The sequence below is a fragment of the Sturnus vulgaris genome, chromosome 15 (assembly GCF_052056855.1).
Source record: "Sturnus vulgaris isolate bStuVul1 chromosome 15, bStuVul1.hap1, whole genome shotgun sequence".
Lineage (NCBI taxonomy): Eukaryota > Metazoa > Chordata > Aves > Passeriformes > Sturnidae > Sturnus > Sturnus vulgaris.
The window spans coordinates 8,733,387-8,748,204 of NC_142257.1; positions in this window are offsets into that span (position 1 = coordinate 8,733,387).

A 14,818-nucleotide genomic window follows, 5' to 3' on the forward strand; every position below is an offset into this window, starting at 1 on the left:
CAAAGAAAAGCCTGACTTTATTGAGTCAAGTAAGGTCTGTTGCTGACTTGATTAGAGCTTGAACTTCATCTTTTCTTATGGAGCCAATGAATATCTGACTGGGCCACAAAAGTTTAAGCCTTTTTCTCTTTGAAAGAAAAGGTGCAGGAATGCTTGACTTCCAGTTTGAGAATATTTCGTTGCAAAGTCAAGCAACAAGTTTAGTAAATGCCATAAGACAAAGCCATATTCTGTGCAAGCCCAGGGATTTTTGAGGGATTTCACTGTGTCTTTCATGTACAGGCTGAATAGTCATGAAGGCAGAATTTTTTAAAAACGGCAAGCAAAGCCTTCTCTCAGGATTCAGTCACTGGGAGCAGAGCCCCAAAGGGTGTTTCTGTGCTGGCTGTGTCAGTGCATCACTGGGGTGCTGCGAGGAGTGCAGGAGTGTCTGAGCCTGGTGAAATTGCAGGAACAGCTTCTTGCAATTCTTTTGTCTGTCTTTAAAAACTTTAAATAAAGTATTTCAGTATGCAATTTCCTATATTGGTTGGTAAGGAACAGTTTTCATGTCTGCTGCACTACAAACTCCTCCATCTATCCGTGACTCATCTGGCAGCGCAGCACAAAGAAACAGCCCAGATTAAAAATGCTTTCATACATAGAGCTGATGGAGATTTGTCAATGTCTGAAACTTTCCCTTAACAAAAGGTTTTTTCCTCTTTTCTTTGGCTGCCATTGGCTTACATTATCATTCCTAATCTTTTAAAACTCAGAAAAAAATCCTGAAGAAGATAATTAAAGATTTCTTTAGTGTAAAAAGAATGAAGGAAAGTTGCCATCACAATCTGTCCTTACATGGCTGCTTGATTTTCCTGCTCTCTTTAAACAATATAAATTGAACCCATAGTTTGATTCCTTTCCATAGACTCATTTGTGGCTGTTATCTGTTTCACAAGGAAAAGCCATCAATTCTGACATCATTTAATTTAATTTTATTGGAATACAATAGAAGAAACAGATGCTTATGTGTGGATTTGATTATACAGAAAATAAATCTTTTTTATGCTTACAATAAATATGAATGGTTGCCCAATACTTCCCATTTTATTGCTGCATTTTTCAAGCTCCCTTTGAAATTACTTGAATTTTGGTTTTTATCTCAAGGTGACAAGTAAACCTGGAAATCCTCTGAGGTTTTTTTGTTCTTTTGCCTAAGGAAGACTACATGAGTCTCAGGGATGTAGCTAACACAGACACCACAATCTTATAGATAATTTCTTAAAGTACAATTCTATTGTGTACATCCAATTACCATGGAAACCAAACCCCTGCTGTTAGAACCTTTCACAGTTAATTTCTCAATACACTATGAACTCGTGTTCTTCAAGTGTTATTAAATTGTCTCTTTAAACCTCTTTCCAGTGATCACACACACAGAATGACAGAATATCCTGAGCTGGAAGGGATCCTCAAGGATCACTGAAGCCGTGCTCCTGGACTGGAACCTGCACAGGAACACCCCAAGAACCACACCATGTGCCTGAGAGCTCATAATAGCAAAAAAAAAAATCAGTAATATTACTAAATTAGAAAGTAACTGTCACTCTGCAAACCTTCTAAAGCCACTTTCTACTACGGGACAATAATTATAGCTTGTTTCTTGCAGATTCCCCTTCATTATATACAGGGTATTAAAACTGCCCTTTTGTGGATATCAGGTGTGGACATTTCTCTTTACCAGGAGATAGCTGCCACTCACCTCTATTCTAATCAAAGCAGGACCAGAAAACCTACATTGCAAAGTGGTTAGTATATTTTAAAAGTAGAAATACTATGCTTAGAGGCCTTAACAGATATTTGTTCTTTTTATTTCGTGCTCCCTCTGCAAAAGACAGTCGAGGTTATACAATGACTTTTTAGAAACTTCTGTTTTTGCAGGGGAAGTGCCACTGGGTTTTACAATGTAACCTATTTCAGTTATTATGACAGCTTGAGGATCCTGTGGTTCCACAGCGTGGTAACACACCTCTGTCAAGCAGCAAATGTCACCATTACAGACTCTAAACCTACAGCCTGCTTTTCTGCTGTGACTAGACTGACACACAGCAGACAGTGTGGTTGGGGCATTCTGCTGTCACTGAATGGCAAAATGAACATTGCTCATGATTTGCAATCGTGTGGGCAAGAGCAGCATAAATGACACATCAAGTCTATTAAAGCAGTAGCTGATGTTGGTGGCAAATTGATGTTGGTAGTTATATCCTGTCAGGGAGAAGCTTTATAAATTACAAATCCAGGTGTTGGTCTCTTTTACCATGCTAAAACCTCCTATGGATCATGAATTTTGGGATAGGATTCAGCATGAATCAGGCTGCTCTTTTACATCCTCAGAGAGCCACCCAGTAGTCAGAGAAGCACCATAATGATTATGTAGCCTTGTGACAGGAAGGTCTCATCTTCTGTCTCTTATCAGCCAGAGCCTGCAGGACCTCAGCTCACAGAGGAGGGATCAGTTGGGAGAAAACCTACAAAATCCCAAACTTCGTACAGAGATGCATCAGTTTTGACTGGAATTCCCTTGGAAATTTTCTCGAAACAAGGAGATGTGGCTAACAGCTGCCTACAATAATCTCCTAGAGGCGTGAGAGATTCAAACTCTTGGGGTTGGATTTGTGACCTGATGAGCTGCTGACCCTCAGCCTTTTCCTCAGCAGCCCACCCAAATCCCAGCACAGCCTGGCATGGGTCTAACAGGAGGTACATCTCCCCTTGCCCCTCAGAAGCTCACCAGGGCTGCTGTACACATGCAGCAAGGAGCTGGGGAAGATAGGAAATCATCCCTAGAGGTTTGGGAAAAGCCAAGGAGATTACTAGTCAACTTTCTATGATGTTATTCACTAGAAACTTCCCTTCTGCAAGAGGAGTGTTAATAAGGTAACTTTTTAAGTCCATGAGAGAAATTAAGTAACACTAGAAAATACAGAGATCAAACTTTCCTGAAACTTTGGATGTGGTACCTGATATTAATTAAATAATTACTGAATTAATTACAGTGCACAAAAACCCCACAATAACAACAACAACAGCAAAACCAACCAAACAAAAAAAAAACCCACACAAAATACCCTTTAGATCAGAAATTGCTTACATTTTTCTGTTTCTTGGTTGGGTTTTTTTTTAACAGCTAAAATGTGCAATGAAGCATTCTTTTGAATATTCCTATTGCTCTGGTGGTGCTCAACATGATGGGAAAATGGTTTGATAGGAAATGAACTGCTAATTGTACCTAAAAAAGGCAGCATCTCTTCCATCTGCATAACCTGACTTGTATGTCTGTCAATAACACATCAAACCTCTAAACAGACACTAAACATAGTGTTTCTGAAAACAATATTGCCTTGAAATTGTGAATAGAGCAGAGCTTTTTTGATTCCGAACAGAATTTTTGCCTTGGAAGCAGCTGATCCATTTGCTGGGAGCCAGGACAGAAGTGGAGCTGGCATTGCTTAAATGAGATCGGGAAAGGAAAAAAACTTTGTTAGTCACTAAGGAGTGTATATTGCACTGGAAATTGTGCAAACTTCATCTTGCATAAAGGGTATTGTCAATTACAGATAATCCTTGGTAATTAAGTATTGATCTCGTTTGCTTTTTATGTATGGCAGCAGGAAAAAAGCCTGTCCCCATGTAGCTGCTCCAGCTCCGTTTGGCACTTTAAAAGGCACAGGTCCATTTGAGTAGCACTCCCTCTGTGTCGGTAGGTTAGAAGCAACTCCCTGTGGGTCAGCTCTACCTCTTCAGCTGTAAATGTAGGTCAGCTGCCTGCCGTGAGTCTGTTCCTTATCTGTAAAAGCACAAGTCGTCACACGCAACTTCCCAGCATGCTGCATTTGTGTCCTGTGAGAAAGCTCATTTTTCTGGAGCAGAGAGCCGATTTTGTGCCATTAGCAGTGCTAGCAGCCTCCTTATATCTATCCTGGCCCATCTCTGTCACCAGCCCCCTGTGACACAGCCACTGCCAACATCCTGCCTGCTTTGGCACAGCCAGGATATCCTCAAGGCCAGTGCCCATCATTTGTGCTGCATCACTGTGATGTGGATGTTTTCTTCCACCATTCAAAAGAGAACAACTAAGTTACAATGAACCCCCAAATAACAACTCCTAAAAAACCACAAAAAAGCCAAAACATGCAAGTAAAATAAAATCCCACTAACTGGTAATGCTGGAGAGGCAAATTAAGTGACATCACTTAATTTTAAGGAAGTTTAAAGGAATTAGCTCAGCAAAGGTTAAAAGACAACTAAAAGCAGTAGGTCCTATCCACTCTATTTTAAAGCTGTGTGCAGGACTTGCTGTTGAGATTTACAGGTGTGAAAACTCAGTTCTGGAAGGAAAATGCATGGTGAGTTGATTGAAGGTAATATTTCACACCACTGGAATTAAAGACCTGTCCAGTGCCAAACCATCTGCAAGGGCTGGTAATGCAGAAGGAAATGAATTTTTGCTGTGAAGGTGACTGAGAACTGGCACAGGTTGCACATGGAATGGAAGCTCTGCACCCTGGGAGATACTGGAAAGCTGTCTGGACACAGTCCTGGGCACAGCTGGCTCTGGGTGGCCCTGCTTGAGTAAGGGCTTCTAACCTCAACCAGCCTTTTATCCTGTGAATTCAAAATGTATAACCTAAAATGGGCACAGTAGTCCTTGTTAAAATTTATTTCATTAATCACATGGTTGTGACCAGACTCTCTTGGGTTTGTGTCTTGCCTCATTTTTTTCAGCCAAGAAATTTCTTTACTTTCCATCCTGGCTGGTGCTGAACTCTTTCTGTGAGTTTTCTGCCCTAGGATACCTCGGGGTTTTCAAACCTGAAGCCAGCTTGGTTTTGTCCTCAGCATGACTCTTCCTGACTCATGCACTTCTGACCACCTCCAGAGCAGACCATGGGGGAGCATGTCCTAGAAAAAACCCTCTTGTCACTGTAATCACAGTTTAAGAGGAATCTGATTTTCATATTCTTTCCAACCTCTGCATGTTTTCAAATGGATTTTTTCTCTTTGTTTTCCTGTTGCCTTTTTTTCCTTAGCTTCAAGCACCATTAAGAAGCTCCCTGCAGTTTTGCTTCATCTCTCTGTGTCTGCTGCTGTTGCTTTATAGGAACAACAGTGATCTTCTATGATCCATATATTTATCTACTGAAACACAATTAGGAAACTATTTTTTCTCTTAAAGCACTTAAGTTTTTCTCCTTAAGAAATCCATTGACTCTACTGCATCACTCTAAAACCCTCTTTAACAGGCATATCTTTTTCTCTTTCATTAAATAACTACTTCACAAACTCCAAAATACCTGTTATAACATTAAAAAGTCAGATTTCCTGCCCATACCAGGGGGGTTGGAACTAGGTGATCTATAAGGTCCTTCTAACCTAAAATATTTTATGATTCTATGAAATTCATTTGGCATATTTTCTTGCTTCTGTATATAAATCCCTGTGTAGCTTCTTCCCAGTTTCCTCTGTTCCCATCATTTTGCTTCAGTAGAAATCCACCAGCAGTACTTAAGTTGAAAACAAAATAAACTCTAGGAGGGAACAGTTTTCATTTTCTTAGGCAACACATAATTATCCACTCCTCAGTTCATATGGAACTTTTTTTCCCACTAGGCTTACAAGGGACTGCAGTTGTATATTTCCCTTTGATCTCCAAAAAAAAACCCCAAAAACTCTCGTGTTGGATTTGCTCTCTGGCCATTTTAGAAAATAATTTCCGAGCAAAATATCATCAAGTTGCCATATCTGGAAACTGCATTCCAATGTTTATGTGCCTACATAGGGTTGGCTCCAGTCTTGTGGCAAATACTGTGTTGTTCTTGTGATGCATTAAGATTTTAGCTTTTATGTTTTTCAAATCCTGTACTGCATTAGTGCATAACTCTAAACTCCATATAGAGTCCTACTTAACTGTCTTCACATTTTGGTCAGACAAAACAATTCCTCTAGATCTGAAATTGAAGGACACTATTGTCTCAGGCCCCAAAAAGTATAAAAAAAGTGAATTGGGGGAAGCAAACTGGGGAAATAAGACTTCATTGCCTGGATCTGTAATTGGAGGATTAACCCCTGCTATGTAAATAGAGCAAACTTATTTCTGTCTAAAAAGCTTGTGATCATTGTCCATCTTGGGTGTAGTCTCTGTGAGGCTTTTGACTGCCCAAGGTGCACCTATTGAAGGCCTTTAATAAATACCCACTTTTATTCTCTTAACCTTGTGTAGCCTCTGTTCTAGGTAGCCACTCTAAGGCATCACTTGCTGTAGTGGAAGAGAGGGTTCTGTACCCAACACGGTGAGCACTGCAGTGCTCTGGTCTGGTCCCCAGGAATAATGAAGCTGCAGTAGTGATGTGTTAGATTCCCTGTTCTGTGTAACAAGATGAAGTACACAGACAAGCTGCTAGGGATGTTTGCTCTGGATTTCTGCTTGAAGACAGAAACCGGCTTGGCAGCCACCTTACAACTAACAGACTCAGATTTGATGTAACAAGGATTTTGCCCATGCTACAAAAACATTTATCTTTGAAACTTTTTTGTTTTAGGTTTTGACAGACTAAAACGATCTTAATGGTCTCTGCATTTGTATAAGGAATAATTATTCTTCTGTTCTTTATTTCTCCAGTCCAAACAGTAATATTTGAAAGATTTATTGTGATCAAGGAAGGGAGATCTTTCTTGTTTAATTCAGTATTCAAAGTTAGTAGGGGCAAAAGATTCTCACCCTTCTCATAGTTAAAGCAGCAGACTGGAGAAGCAGGTGGTGTGTGCAGTTTCTCAAAAGTGAAATAAATCTGAAAGCATGAAGTGGCCACAGTGACCTCTGTCTGTACAAATTACTCAGGTTGGTTTAGCTAAAAACACTCCCCTTTCCTGAAAGAAAACCCTTTAGAAAAGGGTTTTGAAAAGCATTTCCTCAATGTGACCCTGAGCATGACCTTCAGTGCCACCTTCTAAGTCTTTCCATGGAAACCTTTCAGCCGAGGAAGGATTAGGCTCTGATCATGGTTAGCCTTTTTCAAAATAAACATGAAAAAACATTAAAAAAATATTTGCTCTCATTGTAAATGTGAACCAAAATACATACATCTGTCTCCAGTTATCACCTCAGCATCTTTATTTATGAGAAAAAGATGGAGAGGAAAGATTCAGGAGGAGCATCATTCACAATATCTGGTTGTGCTGTGGGTAATCAGCCTCAAGGGAAGCCCACTGAGTAAACTCAGTGTTCTTTCTGCTCACTGAGTTTAGTTTTACTTTAGACCTTTGGTCATTTACTGGTGCCACTGAGCCAGAGATTCTCCTAATATACCCCTGGGTTCCTATTTACTGTATGCACTGCACAGATGGACAAACCCACTGCTCGTCCCATGAGTATTCTTTTAAAATTCTGAACTGGTGGAGGAAACGGTGCTGGATTTCCATTAGAATTTTGAAAAAAGAAAGATTTCTCTCTTCTCCCATTATCACGCTGATAAGTCTTTGTGAGATGCACCTTCTCACCCTTCCAAGTTCCTCTGCAAAACAGCATAAAGCAAATGGCTTTCATGAATCATCTCTTATTGACAAGCCTGTCTACCTGTGTTTCAGGGAGATAAGGGGTTTTTATCTGGCTATTGAAGTTGGTTGTGGACAGAATGCATATGGCAAAATTTTACAGAACATTCTTTTTTCACTGTTTTAAGATGCACAGATGCTAAAAAAGAAAACTGATCATAGAAAGGTGATTTATTTAATAATAAATTTTATGATTCTTGGCCACAAGCTTTGTCTTAGTACAATGAAGCACCTCCTAAAGATTGAGATGAGTTGAAAATTACACCACTGATGAAATCAGCATTTTGTAGTGGTGTTGCTGACATGGTTGCCACTGTTTTCCAGTAATGGTTCAGTCCACGTCTATGAAGATGACTCCAAGAGCAACAAAGACTAATTTTGTTTCCTTCAGGAAGCATTGGCTCTTGTCTCTACAGTGGCATGTTAGGGTGTGCCGGGCTGAAGGCTGTGTTATACCATCGGGTTATGAATGCTGCCCCAAAAATGCTCAGCTGGTATGTGATTATCAGAAGATGAAAAAAATTAATTTGGCTTCATTTGAAACTTTACTGAATCTCAGGGATTTTGTCACAAAACTCCTTCTGATTCCAGACAATGCACAAACAAGCCTTGTAAAGATCAAGAAGATCTGACCTCCCTATTTGTTTAAATGATCATTATAAAAAGGATTTTCATTTAATAATTTTATTCCAATCACCATTGTGAAATCATGATAATAGATAAAGCATCGGCCATCATGTGTTATTCATTAAGCTGTGCAAGCTCAACTGCAAGTGCAGAATCCACAGTAATTACATTTGGGTAATTTTTTCAGGAAATACTTTTGTACAGCAGACATCTACCCAGACAATTTATTTGCAAAATACTGACTTGTTGCTGGTTGTCATAAAAGGAGAGTTAGAACAATCAGGTTTCATGCTCACGCAGTTTGGTGTCACTTTTCTAGAGCTGAGACTGCAATTTTTTTGGCTGAGCTTGAAATAATAATTTAAAAGTGATGGGTCATTGACTGCTGGCTCTAATAAGAAGGACTGAAATCAGTTTGAGGTTTAAAGTGCAGTATCAGGACAGAGAAAGATTTAGGGCGGTAATATTTCAGGGAAAGGCTTCTAAGCAAATCTAAGGTTTTGGAACAAAAACCAAGGCAAAGAGGAGTTTGGTTTGGGTCTCCAAATCCAAATTTGGGTCAAGAAGACAATAGCCTAGGTAGACTGTAAATTACCTAGCCCTTTTTTTGAAAGAAATTTAGAAATTATCCAAAACCCCTAAATATTTTGTTCTGAACTTAAGGAAGATGAAAGACGTCCTCATGTGGTAAATAAATTTATTTCTCAAGTTAGTCAACTGTTAACTCTCTAAATTCAGGATTATTTTGCTGGATGGATGCAAGCAAAAATCACCTTGTGGCAAGTGGTCAGTTTGAACCTCATCTGCTACAGGTTATGTATTTAATTAGTAGTAACTAGATTCTTTGAAAGTGTGATTTGTCCTTTTTGACTCAGATGTCTGTAACTATACCTTAAGTAATTTTCTACATTAATGTCTTGTCAGGAGGAGAAGAGGTATGCTGGGAATAGATTAAGGCATCTAAACAAAACACATCTCACCCTGGGAGTGATTAATTCTTTCCTTTGACAGCAAAGAGAATGTATATCCAGTTCAGACTCCCATTACATCCTCTCTCTGTAAACCCCTAATGCCAGGTAAGATGAATCCCACCCTCAGGAGGTACAGAAAGGAGGCAGAGATTTGCTACAGCAACATGCTTCTCATGTAGAAGGAAACGTGGAAAAGGAAAGCTGAGGCTGAGTTGTGGGGGATCAATGGAAGCTCCCTTCATTGGGTGGAAATGACAGAAGGAAGGATGACCTGCTGCAGGTGAGTAATTGCTAGGTAATTCCTGGGGGATCTTAGTTAATGGAGTTGCAGCTTAATTAAACCTCATCATTCATAGCTTCCCTTGATTGCTTCTCCTGAACAGCAAATAAAGGAGGGGGCCAAATAGAACAAACTCTGACGTGTAAGTGGGATGTTCACATTAATGAGCGTGAATTGTGCAGTAACTGCAGTCAGCAGTGGCATCAGGCTGGGGAGGAAAGGGGATTCTTACCATGACTGTTCTCCCCAACGATTAGGAAAGGCTTCTTCAGGAGAGCTTTTGTTTTTAAGCACAAAGACAAAAATTATGCCTAAAATGTGATTTGAAGGGTTTTGAAAATAATACACAGCATAAGAATGTTCCCAGGCTGGCATACTGATGCTTGGGAAGAGCAATGTGCATATGAAATATGTGTGATGCTATTAATTCCACTCTTTGAGTTCTGCTTTAATTTGAGGAGAAATTAGATCCTGGGGTCTAATGTGAAGGCTCATATATAATCAAAACAAAGTAGATTAGAGGATAGATCCATATGTGGTAAGAACAGGAAAAAGTGAAAGAAGATTCCTTTTACTCAAACACAGTTTGGCAGATGACAGTCTGACAAAGTATGCACCAGTTTTTCAGTGAAAACTTTTGAAATTACTTTTTTTTTTTAAATGCCAGTCGTTGCTTTTAGCCAGTTTGGCTTATATTCCTCTAACCTACTTGGGTAGTTGTGGCACTGTTTGAAGAATAAATAGTTCTCTGATACCTGAGTCCAAGCTGAACAGCATGAGAAAGGAGAAAAGAATGAACCTACTTTCCACCACTATTGCAATGATGATATTTTTCCTCCTAAATCTCTAATCAAAAAAAGAAGAGACTGTTCTCCCACCAAAGTCTTGTAGCTGGTACCATCCCTTTCTGAAGGGCAGGGAAGGTTATGTGGAGCAGAGATATTAAATAACCACAAATGTATTTCAGAAAGAAATTGGCTCTGCTCAGTGCATACTATTTTATATTGCCTTATATGCAGGATGCAGTACGTTTTAGTAATGACATTTGAAAAAATATTTTAGCTCCATAGTTGATCTTCTTTTGCTGGAATATTTGTATATTTTTTATCTATCAACAATGGAGACCAAATTACTCAAAACTCAGTCACCTCATGCAAATTTCTTAAAGGTCACCATTGATTATTACATATATTAAAATCAGAATATAAACATGAGGTATTTATCATACCAGTTAGATTCAAAAAGATTTGATATTAATTTCAGAATGTAAAAGGCAGGAGAGATTTCCAAGCCTTTCAACATTGTTTTACTGCTTTCTTGTGATAATGTATCTGTTGTTCATAAATCCTGTTTTCTTGCAACCTTCCTTGCAAAATAGGAGCCTATCAAGTGTAACTTCAAATGACTTACAGATGTACTCAACTTTCACACTTAAGATGGTATGAAAGACCTGTTCCCCTGCCTTTCAAAGATGACACTATTGACATTTTGTTTTCATCATGAAACAAGTATGTGGTTTCAAGAATGCTCAAATGCTGCTGTCTTTAAAATGAAGTGCATATCAAATGCTCGGAGGGAGTAATTCAAAAAACTCATTTTCCAGTGTAGTAAAGAGCAAGAAATACGTGCTCTAGGCACATGAAAAAAAACAAAGTAGATCAGGGATAGCATAATGGAATGGAATAGAAAGGTGTTTGAAGACAATTGGTACACATTTATTTACTGCAATAGTACTTGTGTTACATCTGTCGTCTTTTAAACTGATGTTGAATGAATTTGCAGCATTGAACCCCTTAGTCACAAAGTTGCTAAATAGATGCTGAGAGGCAGTTATGTCTTTGATTTGCTTGGATTCCAAGCAACAATCCCAGTGAAAGTATCTGTGCGTACCTGATCCTGACTCTTTAGAATTGTAAAATGCCACACCTAATATTCCTGACTAGAGAAGTTCCACCTAATTTCTGAACTGTAATGTTACGTTATATTATGTTATGTTATGTTATGTTGTTATGTTATGTTATGTTATGTTATGTTATGTTATGTTATGTTATGTTATGTTATGTTATGTATGCTCGAGTTAAGTAACTCCCCGTGCTGAGTCTGACACTTCTCATCCTCCTGTGTTATACTGGGATTTGTGCTCTAAGTTCACCCTGCACATTGCCTGTGCTGAGTCTACCAGTGATGAGAAATGGAGATGGTAATATGAGTACTGGAGGGCATGGCATTGCTGGGTGCAGGCCTGGTTTGGAAAGGCTGGAGGAAAGATGTTCTGATTAAGACTGCAACTTAATCCAAATATCAAAATTCACAGTCAGTTTAAAACTCCTATCTCTGAGCTCACTTCATATGTCAGGGACTGCACTGAGAGAAATCTCATATAATTGAAGTATTGGTGTACAGTAAAAAGATGAGGCAAAGGAATAAAAGCTATTTTTTTCTTGCGTTTTTCTTATCCAAGAGGAAGCAAAGGCAGTGGCCAAACTGGTAATAGGCATTTAAGGCAAGTAAGCAAACAACTGTTAGCCTTCAAAAAGGATCTGATATAGGTTTATTATCTGTCATATTCTTCTTACAGTATATAATAGAATTTAATGTTGGAAACCAGGTATCACATATTGAATACTGATAACTATTTCAATTAATCTCCAGATGAATGTTTATGTAATACCTTCATTCTGTCAATATTTTTTGAACAGATATGAGGTTATCTTACTGAACAAATAAACTTGTCCTCAGAAGAAAACCAGACTTCACTGAATTAGAGAATATTTTCAGAAAGATGCCTATCTATGTAACGTGTTGCTCAGGCTGATTTTTTTATTACTGAAAGTAAGGACTTTGTTAGGCACATGCACATCTGAAACTCACAGTCGGCTGGCATGACATGGAAATTCTTTGTTAAAGTATTTGTGAAGGCTTAGCAATTGTTTATTTCCTGCAAACAATTTCTGACCATTGGTTACTTGGAGGAGTTACTTGAAGTCAGAGGACTTCACTGGGATTCATCCACAGGCATTTTGGTATCTGTTTTCTACTATTATGTTCATTTAACACAAGTATCAAATTGGGGCACTCTTTGACATGCTGTTGAGATCTAGTCTCAGTTTCTTGGGTTTGTTTTTTATTTTGATTCTACTGTGCCAATCATATTTCATAGTGCAACAAAGATGACATTAAAACAGATTTTGCTAAAACACACCAAGTCACACACACAAAAATTATTTGTTTCAGATATTTTTTCTTCATCTTTTCTTCTGTGCTGAAAAGGCACAGAAGAATATGAGGTACCCAAAATGTAAGCTTCACGATGAACACAGTACAATGTTACACAGAATCGCCATTCTCTTGTGGATTTTATTTAAGGAAAGAAAAACTGTTAGGGATTAAAGTGTTTGGGATGGAAGATCAAAGAAGGAACAAATTAAATAAATACAGTGTGTGGAGTCTGTTGATTTCATTCAATATCCTGTGGACAAGGAATTTATTAGTGGTTTTGTGAACTGAGCTGTCATCTTTGTTAATTTTCTCTTTTGTTCAATCAATGTGTAGACATATTATGTCAAACAAATGCATGAGATTCCTCCAGGCTAAATTTGGTGCAGTTAATAAAACTTTCACTCATCAGCTTTCAGTGGTTAATCTGGATTGTTTTACCTCCTCCTGTTGACTAGAGGCTGCTGAGAGGGACTTTATTCTCCCGTATGAAACTGTATGTTATTTCAGGACTTGCTTCCTTCAGATAGAGAGACTGATCAGTGCTTGAGCCAATCCTTCATCTTTGTCAATGTCTCAAAGCCAAAAGGAAGGCCTTTGTGTGGCCTTACTCTGAAATGCTGCTGATCACACTGTGCTATTTCCAAGAGCAACTGCTTGTGAATGGTTTCTTAACAATGACTTTGGTTTTGAAATATCTTAAATTGCTAGTTCTGATTTTTTTTTTTATTTTCAGATTTCAAGTTTTTAAAATACTACTGGAAAGTTCACCTTCAGCTAGTTTGCTTTAGCTGATAACTACAAGAGCACTGGCATCACATCAGCATCCCTAAGCAGATGGGCTTTAGACAAGCTTGGTCTGGTGATAACAATGTTTACAGCCTCCTTCAGACAGGAATAAAGGCCAAAAACCAGATTAGCCAAAGCCAGATTCAGAATAATGTTTTGAGATGCTGATTTCAGGCCCAGAACACATAACGGGATGCTTTAGGACAGTCTACTGCTAACTACAAAAATTTACAGTATTGATGCTGTACCAATGTTGCTGCCACCAGCACAGTCTGAGATCTCTGTGTTTGCAAGCACTCAAGTGCAAATTTAATGGAAATCCTGATTTCAAACACTTAGATTTTCATTTTGTAGCTTGTACTTCAGGCTCTTCTCAACTAGATCAAAATTGAATGAAGCATATCATCTTCTGTCCCATTCTATGGTTTCCAGTGCAGAATCATTTAGGTGGAAAAATCTTCTTTTATACAAGCACAGATAATCTGGGTTCTGCTTCTTGGCTTCTTCAAATGCTTGAAGGAATTGAAAAGTTATCCTCAAGTGTTATCCAATTTCTGCTGTGAAAGAGAGGAGTTGGGAAGTGTAGCTGGGCTCTTGGGACCTTGTGGAGGCACAAGAGGCTCATCAAGACCACACTTACCAGAAGGCCTTGGTGACAGTTCAAAGCTACTTTTGAGTATCCCACAGCATTAAACTTCCCTAAATTATCCCTGATGAAAAGTGGGTGAGAGAACACCAGCATTGATATTATCACTGATAATATTATTAATCTGATTGGTTTGGAAACCTACAGGATAAGCATTGCACACCTGAGGGTTTGGACTGTCATTGGTAGAGCCTGTGTTCATTCCCTAAGAGGTATCAAAAGTACGGTTTTGAAAGGGCCAGGAACAGTGCATATTTCTGGGGAGTGAAAAGTGAAAAAGGTTTTTGGGCTTAAAATTTGTACTAGAACTGAGAACTTAGTGCTAAAATAAGATTTTACATTGTGTCCATTTCTCTGGTCAAACACTTGCTTTAAAAACATCTTTAAACACCAATATTTTACATTTTTCAACTTTAAAATGATGCCATATTTACAGATTCTACTCTAGAATCAGATAGTGAAATTAAGTATAAAGTATCTTACCTTGAAAAAGCAAAAATGTCTCTGACTTTTAATTAATTTAATGTAAAAATCATTTGTGATTTTGTAATTTTCCAGATTTGTTTTGCCCCCTCTCCCCCCAAAAAAAGTCTGAAAAGAGAATTTGCTATTTTGGTCTGATCCTTAAATTGAATATCTTGGTTTATTTTATGTCTTTCCCACATTCTCAAGTATTTAGTACATAGAGATTTTTTTTAT